This window comes from Parasteatoda tepidariorum, chromosome 9 (genome assembly GCF_043381705.1).
Source record: "Parasteatoda tepidariorum isolate YZ-2023 chromosome 9, CAS_Ptep_4.0, whole genome shotgun sequence".
NCBI classification, from domain to species: Eukaryota; Metazoa; Arthropoda; class Arachnida; order Araneae; family Theridiidae; genus Parasteatoda; species Parasteatoda tepidariorum.
This window is the reverse complement of record NC_092212.1, coordinates 80267400-80287990: the sequence shown is the minus strand read 5'-3', so window position 1 is coordinate 80287990 and position 20591 is coordinate 80267400. Positions and strand designations below refer to the sequence as shown.

Sequence of the window (20591 nt, the reverse complement as noted above, 5' to 3'; positions counted from 1 at the left end):
TATGGTTAAAGAACTTTATTTTTAATTAGTGCTGTAAAGCTAGAGTACAATGAGCTACAAAGCTAAACTAGTGCTACAATAAGCAACAAAAGATGAAAACGTATAGTTTGAGCCGCGACGGCTCAGAGGCTAGAGCGCTCGCCTTCCAATGAGGCGAACTGGGTTCGACTCCCAGTCGATACGAATTCCGCATCCGGCTTGCATTCACCACAGTGCTAACGTGAAATATCCTCAGTGGTAGACGGATCATGGGTTACGCCCGTATTCACCATTGACCCTAAGGCTGAGAGCAGGCTGCTTTTGCTTTCCTCAGTGAAATAGATATCTCACAATTACAAATTGATAATTTGTAAGCTACAAATCGTTTGTGGTCGCTCCCTTTTACATGGTGGACGCTAGACGAAGGGGGTTTGAACGGTGAGAGGACCACTCGTCTGGTCAGCAGATGGGGAGATAAGGAGTGACCCCGTCCGAGGAGTCTGTTGAGGCACAAGACATTTTACATGCAGAAAGGTAGACCCCCTGGCCGGTTGTGGTCAATGGCACGTGGCCAATCAGAATTCAAAACAGGTTTTATGAGAGCAACTCTAGGTCAGAGTCCGAAATTTCATTTCATCGTGAGCGTAACTGCGAGTTACTCTAACCCAGAGTTAAGTAACTTTAACCTGAAGATATTCCCGGTTAGAGCAACCGTGCATGCGCAGTAAACGGGTGTTTGTTCATTTACTTCGTTTTCTTCGTCAGTATTTTTTATATTTCTGCTCTTTTACGTTTAATAATTTTAATTGTTTTGAATTTCGATTCTTTTTTTGTATTTTTAACTGGCAGATTTCCCCGGTTTGAGCAAACGCGGATATGAAGAAGGAGATTTTTTATTTATTTATGTTTTCAAAAATAACACTTTTGATGTTCGGTTGCTTATGTTCAATGAGGTCAATTTTTTCACTTGATGCAACTATAATTAATTTATATCTTTGCCTTGCCTTCAAAAAAATATAGCATACCATAATATTAATAAAATGAAAATTAATAAACACTTTATTTTGATGTTCGGTTGCTTTTTTTATGTTTAATAACATCGTTTTTTTACTAGATGTAACTATAATTAATTTATATCAAATAAATGCTTATTAATAAAATGAAAATTAAATTTTCTTGAGTTAATATCTTCTACAGAAGATACTATATATATTTCTCAAATTATTATTAGCAGTCGTTACAGCACTTAAATAATTTTTCACTCGAAAAAAAAAGTCGTGGATAATAAAGATTGCGGCTACAATAATTCAAATGAATAGTGTAAGTAAGAAGATTGCAAACAATTTAACTAACTTTTACTTATTTTTTTAAAAGAAAGAAAACAATCGATACTTGAAAGAAATATAAAATTTAAAAAAGAATATAATTCATTAAATGTTTTTAGATTTCGATAATATCTATCGCGATGGAATATCGCGGCCAAAAATAAAAATAGTTTAGAGTTGAACTTCCAAAATAATGTGCAATACCTAGATATATAGATAACGAAAAGAATTTAAAACTTTTTTAATCCATAAAATAAAGCTATTAATTAAATTTAAAAACATATACATTATTTTAGATATATATTAGAAATTATGATGAAATAAATATTACTTAATCAATGCTAATTTTGATCCTAGGTAACATTTTAACTACACAATAATTTGCATCAAATAACTTTGCAAATCCGGAAATTTTGAATTTTATAAGCATAGAATAATCTGCTGAATATTTAGAAAAAATAGGATCATTTGGAAGAGATTTATTGCTTAAAACTATATGAAATTAAAATGCCCGTCTTTAGTTATAATTTTTAATATATAGCCTGACTACTTTATGACATATGGGGCATTTATACAACTGATATATTTCCATGTACAATTATCTAAATAATTAAATTTTTAAAGGCATAATTCTTTTTAAAATTTTAAAGTTTCGGAATATTTGTTCCGATTATGACATTTTTCTTTAAAAAAATTGTTATCTTATTCACCATATCACCGACGTCGATTCTCTCTTATCATCAGCAGATGGCAGCACAATAGTAGTCATTTATAACTTCGGAATAATATGAATGATGATTTATGCTTACTAAGAAGTTTATTATATACAATTTCATTTAAAATTTAAAAAAAATATTCTTCACAATGGTTTAGGTTATAGATAATATGTCATGAAGGGGAGGGGAAAAAATGATTAAAAATACGCTAATAAGGATGATAATGATGTAAGCATAATTCCCTTGATCATAGTTTAAAATAAAAATATTAAATAATTGTGTGAAATAAAAGTATTTTTAATCGAATTTCAGTTACATTTCTAGGGTTGCTTGCGGCTTTATGATATCCAAAATAATAAAATATCTAAATTCATAATAATAAAGCTCGGATCCTTTTGCTCATCAATACAAGTCAGTTAGGAAAACGAAACTAAAAATATTTTTTATTTGACCAGTAAAAGAGAGATTGAAATTTAATTACTCGATGCAATATTTTTTTCTTCTTCTTTTAATAGAATTTTTTTTTAAAAAATAGCAACGAAAATTGAAAACAAACGCTGTTAATACGGCTGTATATCTACCGCCGGGATGCAATCTACCGCCTGTAACTGCCGGTCAAGAAACCCGCAGTTAAGAAACCGACGGTCAAAAAATAATGGTGGAATCGCTTTTGAACTCTCGGTCAAAGTTTCCAAACCGGGGGTTTTGGAACTGGGAGTTAAGCGTTAGGTCAGAGTCAATGGTGAATACGGGGAAGGGGGGTTTAGAGTCCCCTTGCCGTCAGGATAACCATGGGAGGTTCTCGTGGTCTTCCTCTCCATGTAACGCAAATGCGGGATAGTTCCATCAAAAAAGTCCTCATTGAAAGCCAATTTCTCCTAAAACTCGATCCAGGAGTTCCCTTGTTTTCTGAATTGGGTTCAGAATTACAAGGCTACCGAGTTGAACATTAGCAGTCGTAAACCCATAAAATTGGGTCGGCTGTTCAACGACGGTTATAAAATAAAAGTAAAAAAACATACGGTTTAAAAGCCTATTTAAAACTAATGCTACAAAAGTGAACTGATGAGCTACAAATGATAAGAACTTCTAAAACTTGTGTTTAAAGAGCTTAATTTTAATAAGGCTACAATGAGCTGCAAAAGATAAAAACTTCCAAAACTTATGCTTAAAGAGCTTAATTTTAATAAGGCTACAATGAGCTACAATTATATAGGTGATGTAACNGTTCCATCAAAAACTGCTCCTTGAAAGTCAATTTCTCCTAATACTCAATCCAGGAGCTCCTTTGTTTTCTGAATTGGGTTCAAAATTACGAGGCTACGGAGTTGAACATTAGTAGTCGTAAACCCATAAAATTGGGTCGGCTGTTCAACGACGGTAATAAAATAAAATAAAAAAATCTATGGTTTAAAAACCTATTTAAAACTATGCTACAAAAGTGAATTGATGAGTTACAAATGACAAGAACTTCTAAAACTTATGCTTAAAGAGCTTTATTTTAATAAGGCTACAATGAGCTACAAAAGATAAAACTTCTAAAACCTATACTTAAAGAGCTAAATTTTAATAAAGCTACAAAAGATAAAAACTTCTAAAACGTATGCTTAAAAAGCTTAATTTTAGTGAGGCTACAATGAGCTACAAAAGATATAGGTGCTGTAACACATTAAAAAGAAACAGAGAAATGTGGTACACAGCTTCTAAAACTTGTAATTGAGGTGCTTTAATTTAAATTACTGATAAGCCACAAATTTTTTTTGTGATATAACGTAATAAATTAAGCAGAGAAATGTGGTTAAAGCTTCTAAAACTTAGTTAAAGCGCTTTATTTTAAACTTGTGATGATCTACAAAAAATATCGATGATGTAACGCAATAAAAAAAATGGAGAAATGTGGCACACAGCTTTTAAAACTTATATAATTAAGGTGGTTTAATTTGAATAGGTAATAAGCAACTAAAAGGTATTGGGATGTAACACAATAAAAAATGGAGATAAATGTGATACATAGCTTTTAAAACGTTTAAAACGATTAATTTTAAACTAGTGATGAGTTACAAAAGATATCGGTGATGTAATACAATTAAAAAAATTGAGAAATGTGGCACGCAGTTTCTAAATAACAATAAAAACAGTAGAGAAAATTACCCTGATAAAACTTAAACAACTAACATCAGTTTGAATAGTTCTTAATCACGTCAGACACTTGCTGCGGCCATTTTATAATTAATGTGTTATAAAGTCTAAAAATATAAGAAAGATAATTGGTTTGCAAAAGCATGAATATAAGTAAAAACATTAAAAACTAACGGGCTGGCAAAAGCATAAATAAAATAAACGCATAAAAAGATAAATTTAAATAATAAAAGCAGACGATAAAATAAGAACACAAAAAAGTTGATTTTTTAGAATGAGTTTTGTGTGGAATTTGAGTTTTCATATATCCCGTTACGGGCAATTTATCTAGTTGTTTTATAATATTTTATATATCCCGTTACGGGCACTTTATCTAGTTGTTTTATAATATTTTATCTATCCCGCAACGGGTGAGTTTCCTTACATCCCGTTACGAGTTTTTCTTGCTGTTTTGTGATCTTTTCACTATCCCGTTACGGGTAACTCATATTTGTTACTGTTTATGTTGTTTGTAAATAAAAGTTTTTTATAAAAAAAAACTGAACAGTTCTTTAATATAGCTTGATACGCTACAGTGTATTATCAATATCAGAATAAAAGATCAGATTAGTAACTTGTTATAAAATTACCTGACCCCGTATAAAATAATTCATTTGCAAAAAAAGAAAAATGTAGTTTCTCACAATGAGCTTTTCAATTCTACAATGTCTTTGACTTCTAAATCAACGATTTGGAGAAACATTTTTGAAACAATTTAACCTGTAAAACTGTCTATTCTATTTCGACTACAGTGGTGTAGTTTCCAGACGAATAATTCAACTATGTTCGAATAAGTTTCACAATATATTCGGCTTGGATATTGGACGATATGATCTGAAATATTTCTTGTTTCCTTTCGACATTTTCCAGTATTTCAAAAATTGCGACATTCTGAAAAGGGAGAAAGGGTTTAGTCAATAGGATTATAAAAAAAAGAGAGACTAGAATCTAAAAAAAGGAATAAAATATTTTCCACATAATCTTTTTTTTTTCTTCAGAATCACGAAGAGGAATTCTTGGGTGAATACTTTTGAGAAAAATGCGCATGCAAATATAATTCATACAGCCGTTTGGACCGATACAAATTCTATATTCTATTCTTAAGAAGTCAAACAAGCATTCACTGAAGAATTTTACAAAAAACTGAATAGTTCGAATTCAAATCTACTTAGAAACAATATGTATATTTTTATTTATTATTACACTTTCAATTTCTGGCCAAATTATTAGTCGCACTATAAGATTCTATGTAAAATCTTAATTATCAGTTGATACTATACAGCTTTATTGCTGTTATGCGACTGAAACCGGTTTGAATTTGTGATAGACCATTGGATAAAGTAGACGATATATTATTTAAATACAGAATATTTATTATATCAGTTATTACAGTATTAGGGGAGAGTCGGGTAGCCCCACCCAGCGGTTACCCCCGCCCACTGTCAATTTCATATGTATAGAATATTTTTTCAAGTCAATGGGCCATCGGACGTTAATTGTTGTATTAAAAAAAGATTATTTTCAAAGTTTCACGTATTTATGCAGCTGTTATCATGGTAAACAATAGTTTTGAAAATATGTTGATTACAGTAGTTAGGAAATTAAGAAAAATAGCTTGAATGTTTCGATTAAACTTTATTTTAATACTAAAAAAATTATTTTTTCTATACAAACAGCATTAAAGTATGTAGTCTTAAGTTTAATTTGCACAAAGAAGGAATTTTATATGTGAAAAATTGTTCGAGTAATTACATATTTACAATAAAAAAAATTGGATTTCGGGTATCACCGCCCAATTTTATTTCGTCGATAAATGTACGGTTGCGAAGATTATTTTTTTATTGCTTCAAATTTGAATGTTATATGCATTTTTAACAACAAATATTGTTGTAATTAAATGATAGTTATTAAATGATAGAATTCACTAAAAGTATATAAATATGTAATGTATAAAATAATTTTGTGATAAAAATGATAAGTGAGGTTTATCTTGGTCATTTTCATTTACACCTGAAAACACAGTAAAAAAACATAATTTTTGTAACTGGGTGGGGCTACCCGACACATTTTGAAAAGAGCTGAAAAACATGTTTTTTTAAATTTCTATTTTTTTAAGTTCAACTGTTCTTTTTTTTGGTTTATTATTTTTGCATTATTTAATTAGATGATAAAACAATAGAAACATACAAAAATATTGATTATTACTCAATATTATACATAAATATAAGCAATACTCCTTAAGTGGGCGGGGCTACCCGACTCTCCCCTATATTATTATAGTTAGACCAAATTATTCGACGCATTGTGGTTTTTTTAATAATTACATGTTTTGCACGAGTTTATATGCAATACTTTTATATTTAAACATGCATGTAATGGGTTTTTATTCAGATTTTTTATATACCTCCTATTTGTATTTATTTTTAACGTATTGCATTACAATGTTACACGAACGTAAACAAGTGCAAACTGGTTTCAGCCACGGTAAAACAAAGCTGTATAGTATCACCTCATAATTAAGATTTTACATAGAATCTTATAGTGCGTCGAATAATTTGGCTAGGGATTGTGCATATGCAGACATGTGAGCTCATTACAAAGTACGCCTTTATAAGCCCTTGTCAAGTTGAAGAACAGAACAGTTAGAGCAGAATACCACAAAGGTACACGCAGATTTAATTCGGGGTTTTAACCCGCTACCCACGCTCCCGAGCGTTTAGCGGAACGGCGAAACCACTCGGCAAGGAGGTCCCAAATAAGTACACGGTGTTCATTAATGATCGCATATGAAATAATGAAGTAAATAGCTGTTTAAATACTGCGTATGAACACTGTTTTCAATTTTTATACCCTCCCCCCAGCATTAATCATTAAACTACACAAAAATCAAATTTTGTGGATCAATGAAATTCGAAGACTGTTGTTAAAAAAGATAACTTATTTCTTTATCTACTTCAATAGAACAGGTATCAAATAAAAAGTCTCTTACCTTGTTCTTCTACCCGGGTCGGTACGTATCTAAATAAATCAAAACAGTGACCACAAACTCAATAAATATACTCCATCGGAATGGTTAACATGTGTATATTAACAGCACTAAACACTACAAAAACATGATCTCTCCTATGACAGTAACATAATCAAACTAACTAAAAAATTGTTGTTCTTAGAGAGTTCTAAATCTCGTGGCGCCATCTAGTGGTGTTTTCTAGCAAAGGAAAATGGTATTCTGTTTTTAACAACTGTATTTAAGTGTTGGACCACAAGAGAAATTCTTCGACTATGTTTAAAAATTCTTAATACTTATAAAAATTAAAGTAAAAATGCGTTGTTGTCTTTTTCAACTACTGTCGAACTACGCTATGATGAACACTCACTTACAGTGGACCCATCTGAATTCCCATTTAAGACAGTTTTTCGAAAGCTCCGTCGTAACTGCTGTGAGTTTGCAACTGTTACTCATAACTGTAAGGTCAAGTTTAGCCTATCTAAAGCCAGCACTATCTACGTTTATATTGAAAATAGCTCAAAACGTTAATATGGAGAAAGGCCACAGTTTTGTGAAAATGAAAAGCGTTTGTGGTCTAATTTTTTCTTATATTTAAAAACTTACTCCAGTGATGCATTACCCGGGCTGGTAAAAATTTGCAAAAACTGAGTATAAGGCAGTGATTTTGATAATTTTCATCAAGGTGGAAGAATGTCGCCAAATTGGCGATATTTAAAAAAAGTTTAATAACTTTTAAAATATTTAAATCATTTGTCTGTTCTAAAGCCCAAGTAATTCTTCATGGCAAGATATCCCAGCAGATCATCGAAGTCACGCATCACTGGCTGCGGTCAGTGTGCGGGTGGGTGACCACTTGGATCAGTCTGTGTAGGGACCGACAGTGTGCGGTATTGGTCCTCGTTAAAATGTTCTAACATAAAGTGCTCGACTTTGCGTGCAGGTCGTCGGGTTATCGAAGCGTGGGTGCCATCCTCTCTGCAAAGGATCAAAATTGTGATGGCATGTCTTTGGATCAAACTCAGGGATGTTTCCCAGACCGTCGCCAATAGCCCATTGTGCATCTCTAGTGCGACGTAAATGAACTGCAACAACAACATCATGGAAAGATTATATATATATAGTTTAAAATCATCACATTGTTTTAAGTGTAAGGCGCTTAAACTATGGCTTTTTTTTTATTTTCCTTGGGGACAGAGGTTCGAAAAACAGCGCTAACTAACCTTATATTATACGCTTTTAGTGGACAGTTGAGAAATTGGTCGGTCGTGTATAGTGGACTTTAATTTTAACTCTTCATTTTTTTTTTCTTTTCTTTTTCCCAACTTTAAATTAGCAGGAGTTGCGATTGCAAATGACTCTCTTTTTTTTATACTGTATTAAATCTTAATCTCAAATGATCTTCGCTTTTAAACAAAAAGCAACATACCCGTCTTCTAACACCCCCACCCCTGATTTAGGGGGCGGGGAGAAATTTTAGCAACCTGACTGGGAAGTCAAACATTCCTGCAAGAAATGGGTAATAGAGAATAGAGTTCTTTATTAATCATCGGTATGAAAATTAGAGAAGTCTTCTTAAAATTGAATTGTAAACAATCATAAATCCCTAATTTTTCCAGAGCATATAAAAATCACTTACCTAATTCCTTAATTAATAATTTATATATTAAAAAGTAAACAATGTTTTCTCGTAGCACGCTAAAAAATAAATTTCCAAAAATTTCGATATAGTGAACTATCGTTTATTATGGACTTATTGCAGGGTCAGCAGACAGTTCACTATAACGAGGTTTGACTTTATTTTTTGTACTAAACATTGAATTTGTAACTGCTCAAAAGAAACTGTAGGGATAGTCATTGGTGGTCAAAATATTGGCCAGAAATACACTTAGAAAAATTTCTTAAATTGTTCAAAATAGTTTAGAAACCTTTATATAGGGCTTGACCATTACTTACCTTCTGCAAAAATTTTTGCCCATGAGTAAGTAATTTGAACATACAAAATTCAATGGTTAAAAAAGGCACGATGTTCTTTAAGATAGGAATCTGAAAAGTTAGCTGATTCTTTTGTTTCAAATCACCTTTATTCGTTTTGTCCGACTAACATACTTCGACTAAGTTGAGCAACGTAAACAAAATGCTAATTTCAGCGATTTGCTTATTAATATTACTCCAGAAAAGTAATATTCTTTTACAAAATTCTTATATTAAAGTTAAACCTCGTAACACTTTCTCTCAAAATTCAAATTTGGAACGAATTAAACAAATAACCTCTAATTCTATTGATTTGATTCATCTAGTTGAACTGATTGCATTGCTACGAATTTTCTTGGGAAATTGATTAATGTTGATTTTAAAAAGAAAAAAAGAAAAGGATTATAGAAAAGAAAGAAAACGGATCTTAAAGAAAAAGAATTCTTTCGAATAATCGACGAAGTACCTAAGGGAACAGTTACCTAAGTGCTATTGATTCGAATTGACTAAGTAACTTGATTCTATTATTCGAACAGTCTACGTGAACTGATTACATTGATTCGAATTACCCCGATCTGTTTCGCCCGATTCTCGCTATTACTCAGGCTTTGAAATCAGGTTTAATGACTACATTTTCCCCCCCATCATACTCCGTATCTTAATATAATTTAATAAATAAAATAGTGATTTGAACACTTCGTTTATTAATGCGACACTAAAAAAATAATATTTCGATATTAAAAATGCTTTCTTTCATTAAATCGAGCAACGTTTTCTTTCAAAAAATAATACAAAAGCGAAACGAACGAATTAAAAAATATATATATATCTTTTTAACATTTTCCATTACAAACTGAAGAAATTTAACTCTAACTTCCAATTTCCCGATTCATCGATATTCTTGAAAACAAATTTAAAACTCGTCAAAATAAACATATAATGAACCACAGAAAGAAAATAATCTCCTAACGGTCTTATCTATTCAGAAATCATTAAATTTAATACTTGTGCGCAATTAACAAGGATGAAACGGCCTCCTTTGGCCGTTCTCTTGGCGCCAAGAGAACACGCAACAAGTTGCCTTTTAAACAGCAGCAATTTGGCTACTTTGCGCCCCGCCAAGCAACTGACGTCAGAGAGGCGCAATTAACATTCTAAGTGAATGCTGGGCCTAATAGTTTAAAATGAGCGTGTTGTAGACGGTGCTATATGATTTGTAAGAGAGCTAGGCTTGAAGCAATTTTATGGAAAGAACATAAGACTTACAAATTTCATCCCTTTTGTCTGGAACAGTCAGCAATTTTCGCGCCGAGTGCACCTTGCAGGTAGAAACTATCGATTTGCGGCGAAGAAAATATTGGGGAGGGATCGTTTCGCTATTGCGTGGGAGTAGATTTACATTTTTATCTTATAACCGCCGCTCCTAGACGATATAGATTTTATTTCATAACTGGCGTTAAAGACGATATATATTTTACTTTATAACCGGCGTTATAGCCGATGTATATTTTATTTTACAACCGGCGTTATAGCCGATATATATTTTACTTTACAACCGGCGTTATAGCCGATATATATTTTATTTTACAACGGGCGTTAAAGCCGATATATATTTTACTTTATAACCGGCGTTATAGCCGATATATATTTTATTTTACAACCGGCGTTATTGCCGATATATATTTTATTTTACAACCGGCATTATAGCCGATATATATTTTATTTTACAACCGGCGTTATAGCCGATATATATTTTATTATAACCAACCCATTTCTTTTTTAACAACTCTGTAGCCTTGTAATTTTGAACCCAACCCAGATGACAAGGTAACTCCTGGATCAAGCGTTGGGAAACTAGCCTTCGTGGAGGACCTTTTGGTGGCTAATAAATAACTAAGAATTAACTATAACTAACTAATAACTAACTGATAAATAACTAACCCGCACTTGAGTTACAGAGAGAAAAACTACAAAAACCTCCCATGGTTAGTCAGATGGCAGGGAGATTCTAACCCATGACTCTTCTACGACTGAGGATATTTTACTCCAGCACTGTGGATTTCGTTCCGTATTCTAGTAATTTTGAAACCCAATCACAAGAATACGAATCTTTAAAGCAGTGAGATAATTAAACTCTCATTTGTAGGGAACTTTGTGAGTTAAATCATTCCACGTTTTTGCTATATGCAGAGAAAAGCCAGGAAACCCTCTCACTGCTTGCCCAACGTCAAGGGTGTGCTAGTCTAGCTATTCTCAGATACTGGATTTTAAATTTTTCGGGTTCGGAGACCAAAACTGGTTAATTAGCACTGTCTAACTTACGTAAAAAAAACTATCTATCACCTTTAAAAAAAGAAGGAAAAAATATTTACCGTGTTAAAAGTACAGACACTAAGGATCCCGATACTTTCTATCATAATTTAATACTCACTGTAAAAATATCTCAGAAAAAATATCAGTGAAGAACCACACTGTCGCCGTCACAATTCCAACCTGTTTAAGAAGCCCATGCACTTACTCCTGCCTCTTCCCGTCGTAGATGATTTTGAAATCGAATAAAATTACGTTGGGAAATCAGTCGTGACGTCATAAAGGATGTGAAAGAACTACTATTTGTTCCTTCTAGACACTAATCTGGACTATTTTTTGAGCATAATTTACTCTAAAAGTTGAATAGTACCGTAAAGACTTATTTTTTTAAGGGTTTTCAATTAGGATATTTGGCATAGGTACTGTGGTTCCGGGAAGCAGTATACGAATCTATTTGCCATCACTGGGATTCGAATCTGGGTCTTTAAGACGAAGTTTTAAAATTAAATATTTATCAGATTCAATGACTTAATGGTAATATAAAGATGCGTGTATTCTAATATTCAGTTAAAATTATATCACTAAATTCTAAAGCAGTCTCGCGTGGGCATAATATAATTGAAATAAGACCGAGAGCAAGAGAAACATTAAAATATACATGGTATTACGTAATGAATGCCCTTAATGTATATTTTTAGAATTTTGGTCAAAAATGAAATATATAAACATTGGGATTCGTGAAATAATATTTGAATAAGCAAAAAATCAAATGATTCATAAAATTTAATAAATCACTACTGATAAAATCGGTATTGCTTAGGTCAAAATGCAGGAGAAATCAGAGAATTGCAAGGCGATTATTAGAATGAACTGCAAGTTTCTTCAAGAAATCGAATGATTTTGGTATTTTGAGTTCTGCCTTCTTCAGTTGTAATTCCTTAGATTTCAGTAGCATTTTTGTTTTTTTCCCACGCTTAAATATTGATTTGCGATTCCAAATGCTGTAGCACTTTATTTCTGGCAATAATTATGAAAATAGGTATATACTTACTAGCTGAGTATAAGGTAGTTTAATAAATTTACTAGTTGAATATCCTTTCTTCAAACTAGATAAATAAAATAAAAAATAAGTATTGTTCATCAATTAACGCTACGCAATCATGCACAAAACCGAAAAATATATACTGATACAGCTTAGAAAAAAAATTATAATAATTGCATTTTATTATTATTATTTGGTTCCTTCTGCCGGTGACTTTTCGTTATTAGACTAAGCAATATAATGTTTTTAAAAGTTTAACTCATCGAAAGAAAGATTAATCTAGTCGGCACCGAAAATGAGCCTACCTACATGAATTTCGGAAAAAAAAACGACTAAAAAATAGTTAATTCTATGCCGCTTCTTTTGAATGCGATGAGAACTACTGGTTTAACGTTTTATAATAAAGAAATAAATAAAAAAATTGTGAAATTTTTTTAGTGTTGTGGGTTAAAATTGCCTTTTCCGGATGCTGTCCAAATTTCAGCATCCTTACACAATTGGCTCAGGTTTAAGACAGACAACTTCTTTCTTTAGTATTATGAATGGTACTGTGCTATGGTCGAAACTTACTAACAGAGAACCAAATATTCCAGATGAAATGGTACTTAATTGCACAACTTTAATTATTTTTTATTTCTCTGTAACTTTACATATTTAGTCGTTTAAAATTGAGTTTCAAAAGTATTGTTATCAAAACAGTCGTTTCACATCTTATTAAAAATAAATAAATAAATAAAATAAATAATTATAAATAATAATATTTTGTTGACCTTATGCTATGTCACCACATATGTTCTGTAAGCTATCGGCTTAATATAAGATTTTACTTGTACTTGCCTGGGATAAAGAATTAAATATATAAATTTATATTAAGAACATGAAAGTGGATGCCGGAAAATGGAGAAAAAGACCACATAAATCACATGGTTGTGCATGACGTGTTAACGTTACAGTTATTAGGCTTGGCTCATTATCACGCTGAATTAATTTCCGGATTAAATTTAAACCTAAAAAAAAAGGCCACGCGTGGGTATTCAACTTGTTTGACTGCTGAATCATGGAAAAAACAAAGGCCACTATTAACTCACTCGTGATATCACTAGCAGGAATTCAAGTAACTCCCTGTGTGGAACTCATTTTTGTGCACACAGAGCCGTAAGCTTATATAAAGTCATGAATGTTATCTTTTGAATTCTTGATAAAAATTTATCGTTTTCAGTTCAAGTGTAACAAAGCGTAATATTATAATCCTATCACAAAATTGTTTTTCGCACTTCACACAAAATCCTATCCAATCACAAAATTTTAACTTCAGTATTACTCGGTGGTATAATCTCTAATTAATTTTTTAACATTTAAATTTATTATTAAATAAAATCGAGAGCCATCTACATTTTAGAAATTTGACGACGATTCCACATAGGAAAACCCCCTCCTTATGTACAACAAAAGCTGCTTTCCATACAAGAAAAGTAAAATATTTCCCAAATCAAGATTTAAAACCGAAATTTTCGTTTTGAGGTACAAACAAAACTGAAAACTTCACTAATGGCGTTGCCAGAAAAAAGTAGAAAACAAGAAATAGTTTTGCGTTAGGGACAAAAGAAATATCGTTGACTGCAACTGTTCTTTCCATTTTAGTGAATCTGGCAATAAAAATATCTTCTAAAAATATTCCAAACGAGAATTTATTTTACTCTTGACAGAAGTATTTATAAAAAGTTCTATTGTCTTGCTGAAAAATCGTTTGCTATCTACAACACGTGTTATTACTAAAGTTTTCAACACGATCTGGTGTTCTTTTCTGAATTGATGAAACGAAAAACTATTCCTGGAATTGAAACCGGACTTCGAACAACATATGTCCAAAACATTTACGACATTTCGTCAAACAAAATGTTAGAACATTTTTCTTTTTGGATTTCCCAGGATGTAGGAAATCTTACTCAACGCAAAAAGACATATTTTTGCTTCAGGTATATTTTATTATTATTAAGTATAAATTCTATGTTTTCTGAAAAATGTTCCTATAATTAAATTTTAAAATTATTAAAATTTAAAACAGCAGACGATAAAGAATTGCTTTGAAGAATTTTTATTTTAATTCAAGTTATTCAAATTTTTTAGTTTGTGAATTTTCAATGGAATTAAAAAGAAATAGGAAAAACAAAAATTGTTCATAAACGCGGCTATGAGTCTTATAATTTAGAAGTGAAAATTAAACTGCTTGGGGAGCGGGACATTAGGCTATATTTTCTAAGGCTTATTGTAATAATGACGGTATGAAACCAAAGTTTTTGAGCAAATATAGGTAGATTTTATAATTAGCCTATAGGTTTATGGATTCATCATTAGCATGTTGAGGTTTTAGGATGGCTAGAGCAAACTCCTCGATTAGATTAGGTTAAATGTCCCTGAAAAAAGGAGTGCCATGACTGAAGGGAAATTTTTTTTTATTAAAAGATAAAAAATATTAAAAAAAACGTTGGAAAGATAAGTCTAAATTTATGTTTACTCTAAATTTACGAAACGAATTATTTTTTCATTCACTCACGAATTCATTTACGAATTATGTTTACTTTAAATTTACCCTAAATTTATTGTAATCTAAATTTAAAGTCTAAATTTACGTTGGTTACTCTATGGTTAAAAAACGAAAAAATTATTGTTTCCAAGAAAATAATCTAAATATTTTTTCTTAAACGCAAAAATTGTTCAAATAGTAATTAGGATTTAAAACTTAAATTTATCATCATATCTAAAAATCCTATTTTATTCTTCAAAAAATACTTTGCTTGAGCCACATATTTGCTTCTTTATAGCTGTTAAATTATTGTGTGAGCATAGGAGGGACTGGTTATTTGCTTAATTTGGTTAAAAGGATAGGTGTGAGCAATGCTTACGTAAGGCATTAAATTCCCCTTAATTTCATACTTTGTTTTTAAAAAAATTTAGCTAGTGGAAAATTTTCGAAAGTTTAATTCGGTGGAGAAAAAAAATTACTTTGAAAAGTTTTAGAGATCAGGAATTTTGAACATAAAATGTTCCTAAAAAATATTCTACTCAAATTTTACAGAATAAATTAGAACGTAAATTTTGTTCTATGTTAAGTTACATCTAAAATTTGAATTAAATCCTAAAATCAGATTTCGACAGTAAAAGTCGAAATTCATGCAAAAACCAATAGGGGAGCTCATAGGTGAGGATTTGTAATTTGCTTATTTTTGAGGGGAGGGGTTTTAAAAAACTCCTACAAAAATGCTTCCATTTTTTGCAAATTTACCTTTCGGAATGAAAAAAGTAATGAATTTCATTTGTTATCTTCGATTGGATGTTTCCTTCAACAAGATAATAAACGGACCACCCTAAGCAACTTTTAATCTAATAATCAGATAGTTCAAGGACTCAATCTTGATGATTTGAGCAGGTAATCTCAAATATGTCAATTAATTAGCAAAGACGATGTTTTAAATTACGAAATCAGACACAAAACTAAACATACTTTTTTTCCCAACGGATTCAGATTTCTGATTCTTAAAATATAGGGGGTAGCCGGAATCTGGGAAACACGGTCCACATAGTTTGATCAGGAAAGCGGTCCAGAGTTAGAACCCCTTAAAGCTAATTTCACTTTTTGCGTATTTCACCATATCTCGAAAATTTTTGCAAACAATTACAAAATTTGTTTATCCAAAGATAATTTCATGACCATGACCTTGATTTTTCTCGATTATATTTAAAAATAATAAATATTTAATAAAAGTTATTTTTTTGCATGGAAATATCTTTGGATCGATAAAAAAATTTTATAATTATGTGCAAATTTTTTTTTAATCGGCTTAAAAAGTTCTTGATACATTGCGAAATACGCAAAAAGTAAGATTAGCATTAAGGGGTTCAAACTTTGGCCCGCTTTCCTTACTAAACTATTGGGGACATATTTCACAGTTTATGGCTACCTTCTGTATTTTGAGGGCCAGAAATCCGTTAAAAAAAAGGCTTTTGTTTATTAAGAGAAAACGCGTTTTTGTGTCTGACTGCTCAATTTTTTTGACCGAAAACGCTTTAAAAATCGCTTTACACTATGCGTTACCGAAATCGCTTAACACTACGCGTTACCGAAATCGCCTTACACAAGGTGCCTTCAAATGCGGCAATTTAGTGGACAACTATCGGCATCTGTTGCTCAAAATGTAAATTAAACGTCTAATACTGCTAAACGTGGAATAAACGGGATGAGCTCATCAATAAAGGAAGAAAAACACATGCCTGCCGAAATCTCGGGATGAGCAGTCAGAGGGTTAATGAGCATATTTGAAGTCATCCCCTTGAACCATTTAGATTGAGTTCTAAAACGTGAAGATCCGATCATTAGATCAAAAGTTATTCAGGGTGGCCCAGGTACTGTAAATCTATTGTTGTTTTAAATCCCTTCCACGCTCACCTGTTCATTCCAAACATAATGGCCAAGATTTTGATTAATTTTTTCTTATTCTCATAAAAATAACTGTATAACATTTTCGTGCTTTTAAAAACAAAATGCTTCTATTCGTATTAAATCGTTTGATTTAGTAAAATTTTTTAAAGAAATACATACAGTTCTTTTGATGTTACCACAGATAAGAAGTGAAAATTACCTTAACAGGGCCACCTAGGTTATGACAGGTGGTAGTGATGTATGGTAGAAATATGGGCGTCTTGACATTGACAATCAGACTTCTTTGCAGAAATCGGCGTGACGTGTCCCGTCTGTATTCATTCATAGCATTAAAAATTAGTATTCACTATCCTTGAAAATTTCTATCTAAAGGGTAGAAATCAATCATACTTTTCTTACTTGAAAGTTTCATTCACTCTTTTTGTGAGAAGTTAGTGCCTTAGTGTTAGTTATTTTCGAGTTAAAACATATGATATTCCTGTCTAATCTGCTGTAATTTGTTAAGTTTTGCTGTTGAAATCCAGGGCCTCTATTGCTGTAGTTACTTTATTGTAGTTGCTCAAAATTCTATCTTCTAACGTTTTTTCACCTATAATTGATAATATAATTGATTTCGATAATAATGATTTTGATATTGTTATTGATAATTGATGATATTATCAGGGGTCTGTCCAGACATTTTGTGAAAGGTCCTGTTTTTGTAAAATTGTGAAAAAATTACTCGTAATTTGTGAATATAAAATAAACGTTAAGTCACATTCTTTCAACCAGGGTCCTGCCTTAGTGAATTTGTGCAAATATTTCCGTTATTGCAAAAAAAAAAAATTTCAAGGAGTTTTTAAATTGTAAATAGATACAAGATTATGCTCAACACTGTAAAATTATAATAAAAAAAATTTAAATTTTCAAAAATAAATAGCATTTGCTGCTACTAAATTAGCGATGAATCATATAATTATTTGGTATTTAGCCTATACTGCTGAACGCAGTATATTCATTTCGGACGAATAATGGAAGAAGCGTCTGCTGAAGACAAAAGTTTAGTTCGTTTACAACTCTCTTTCTTTTTTACCACCCGCTTGGGAAGGGTTTTTTCCATTTACAAAACAATAACAACAACTATAAAACAATAAAATAACTTTGTGAAGGGTCCGATTAAAAGATAAATTATTTTGTGAAGGATCCGTTTTTAAATTAAAATATTTTGCGAAGGGTCCGTTTTCATGAAAAGATATTTTGTGAAGGGTTCGTTAACGGACCCAAATTTCTTCTAAACAGACACCTGATATGATATTCCTGTCTAATATGCTGTATTTTGTTTAGATTTTGCTGTTAAAATTTAAGGCCTCTATTATTTATCGTAGTTGCTGGAAATTCAATTTTCAAACGTTTTTTCACCTATCTTCTTATTATATAAAACGCTAATACGTACGTATGTATCAATAAAACCGATGATATTTCTTTTCTCGCGTTGGCAACAGCTTTCATTTTTAATTGATAGGCTTCGGCGCGCAAGAGCACGTAGTGAGCATCATATGTCTAATCGAGTGAATTCTCACCGAATTGGGTATAATATGAAAAAAGCACAACTACTTCCACTTACTAGGAATAACATTTACCTTTTAGTTTAATTAATAAACTGAGTTTTAAATATGCTTACTAAATTCATAAACTTCGGTAAAACAACAATACAAATTATTTCCAAAGGAACTAGACTAATACAATTCCAACCTGGCGAGNATTTTTAGAGAAATTTTGAAAATATGGGAATTTTAAAACATAAGCGTTGCCTTACCCCTCCCCCCTCATCAGCACAAATAGGAAAATCATTCACCCCTCCGTTAGGTGCTTGCCTTATATTTGAGCGGCTCCTTTCTTGATTTTACGCTTCATGAGTTTAAATCGATAAAATCATGAAAACTTTCTTCTTTCGTCTGAAATATTGCAGTTTTGCTGGTAAACAATATCTTTCATGACTGTTATTTATAATGATGATCAAAAAATAAGTAAAAAATCCTTAAAGTAAAAAAGCTGGTTTATAATATGCGATTGTCCAGTGAGTAACTACGGAGAACGGTAATTATTTAGATCTGATTATTATACATAGACTTTTTTGCCCAAGTAAAAAAAAAAGAAAAAAAAAGGCAAATTTAAGGAAAGCTTAAGTTGCAGATCACGAGTTAAATTAATCACGAGTGATATTATAAGAATTTCATCCTAAATGCTTAACTTAACTCCTTCATCCGTATTTAGGTTACGATTTACTAATGAAGATATTCCACTGCAGCTCGATATGCCATTAAAAAAAGTTAATCTTTTGTTTTATAACCGTCGTTGAACAGCCGACCTAATTCGGGGTTTACTGTTACCTATGTTCAATTCCTTATCCTTGTAATTTTGATCCCAATCCAGAAGACAAGGGAGATCCCGTATCAGTACCCCCAGAGGTAATGATTTGTTATGGGAACTTGGGGGACATCATGACCCCGACAGATTTAACGTAGACCAGTCACCATTTAATATACAGGGATTCTTCTGCCGGTGGGTTTCGAACTCCGTTCTCACAAATACGAGTCCAACGCCCTACCAACCAGGCTACCCCACCCCTGCGATATGCTAATATTTTTTTTTTATTTCATAACCGTCGTTGAACTGCCGACCCAATTTTATGGATTTGCGACTACTAATGTTCAGCTCCGTAGCCATGTCATTTTGAACCCAATCCAGAAGACAAGGGAACTCCTAGATCGAGTATTGGGAGAAATTCGTCTTCGTGGAGGACATTTTGATGGAGCTAACCCGCATTTGCGTTACATGGAGAGGAAGACCACGAGAACCTGCCACGGTTAGCCTGACGGCAAGGGGACTCTAACCCATGGTCCGTCTACCACTGAGGATATTTCACGTCAGCACTGTGGTCGGTGCAAGTCGGAAGCGGAATTCGTATCGACTGGGATTCGAACCCGGTTCACCTCATTGGAAGGCGAACTCTCCATCCTCTGAGACATCGCGGATCAAAATGCTAATCTTAGACTTTTCTATCAAATCTTATTTTAATTTGCGATAAGCAAGAACCCTAATTAGAATACAACGGGTAAAGCATTTAGAAACAAACTCGCCTATTAACCCCTCACGTTCAGCTCGACGAACAGAATATTCCTATAATTTGCGTAAAGAAATAGCGCATTTGAAAAAAGAGAGCTTCCCTAAACCCCCGATTCTCTTTCTCCAACCTGAGTCAAAAGCTATCTTGAATATTGACCCAACACCCCTACTTGAAACAGCAAATCTCGTAAGCATGGTCACCATCACTTCTCCAGTCGAATGACTGGGGGAGTTCTTTCATAAGACTAACTATACCTATGAGCAGTATACTACTAAAAACGTTTTACATTAAGGGATGAAGTAGTGAGAGGCAGGAAAAGTTCGCAAATATGAGAAATAGCGAGATTTGAGCCTGAATCGCCCTAAATCATGGCTTAATTAATGTTAGTTGTTTGGAAGTGTTCTATACCGTTCAAAATGTGGACTCTTATAAGCTTATTTCTCTTTTTTGCGTATTCATTACTTACTTTAATAATGGCATGTATTTATTATTTACTCCATGATAATCATTTTTTTT

General features: G+C 32.1%; 1 protein-coding gene and 1 long non-coding RNA gene across 2 annotated transcripts in view; one reads left to right on the top strand and one right to left on the bottom strand.

Annotated features, from left to right (window-relative positions):
* Positions 1–3818: 3818 nt before the first annotated feature.
* On the bottom strand, positions 3819–7423 carry LOC139426406 (uncharacterized). Its single transcript, XR_011637677.1, has 2 exons — positions 7188–7423; positions 3819–5089 (listed from the first exon to the last, which is right to left on the bottom strand). It is a non-coding gene; the product is annotated as an uncharacterized lncRNA (long non-coding RNA).
* A 6485-nt stretch (positions 7424–13908) lies between these two features.
* The window catches only part of LOC107440822 (uncharacterized), a 75039-nt gene continuing 68356 nt past the window's right edge, over positions 13909–20591 (top strand). Inside the window, exon 1 of the transcript XR_011637669.1 lies at positions 13909–14507. The gene's annotated coding sequence lies outside the window, so the exon portion shown is untranslated. The remainder of the gene's footprint in view (positions 14508–20591) is intronic.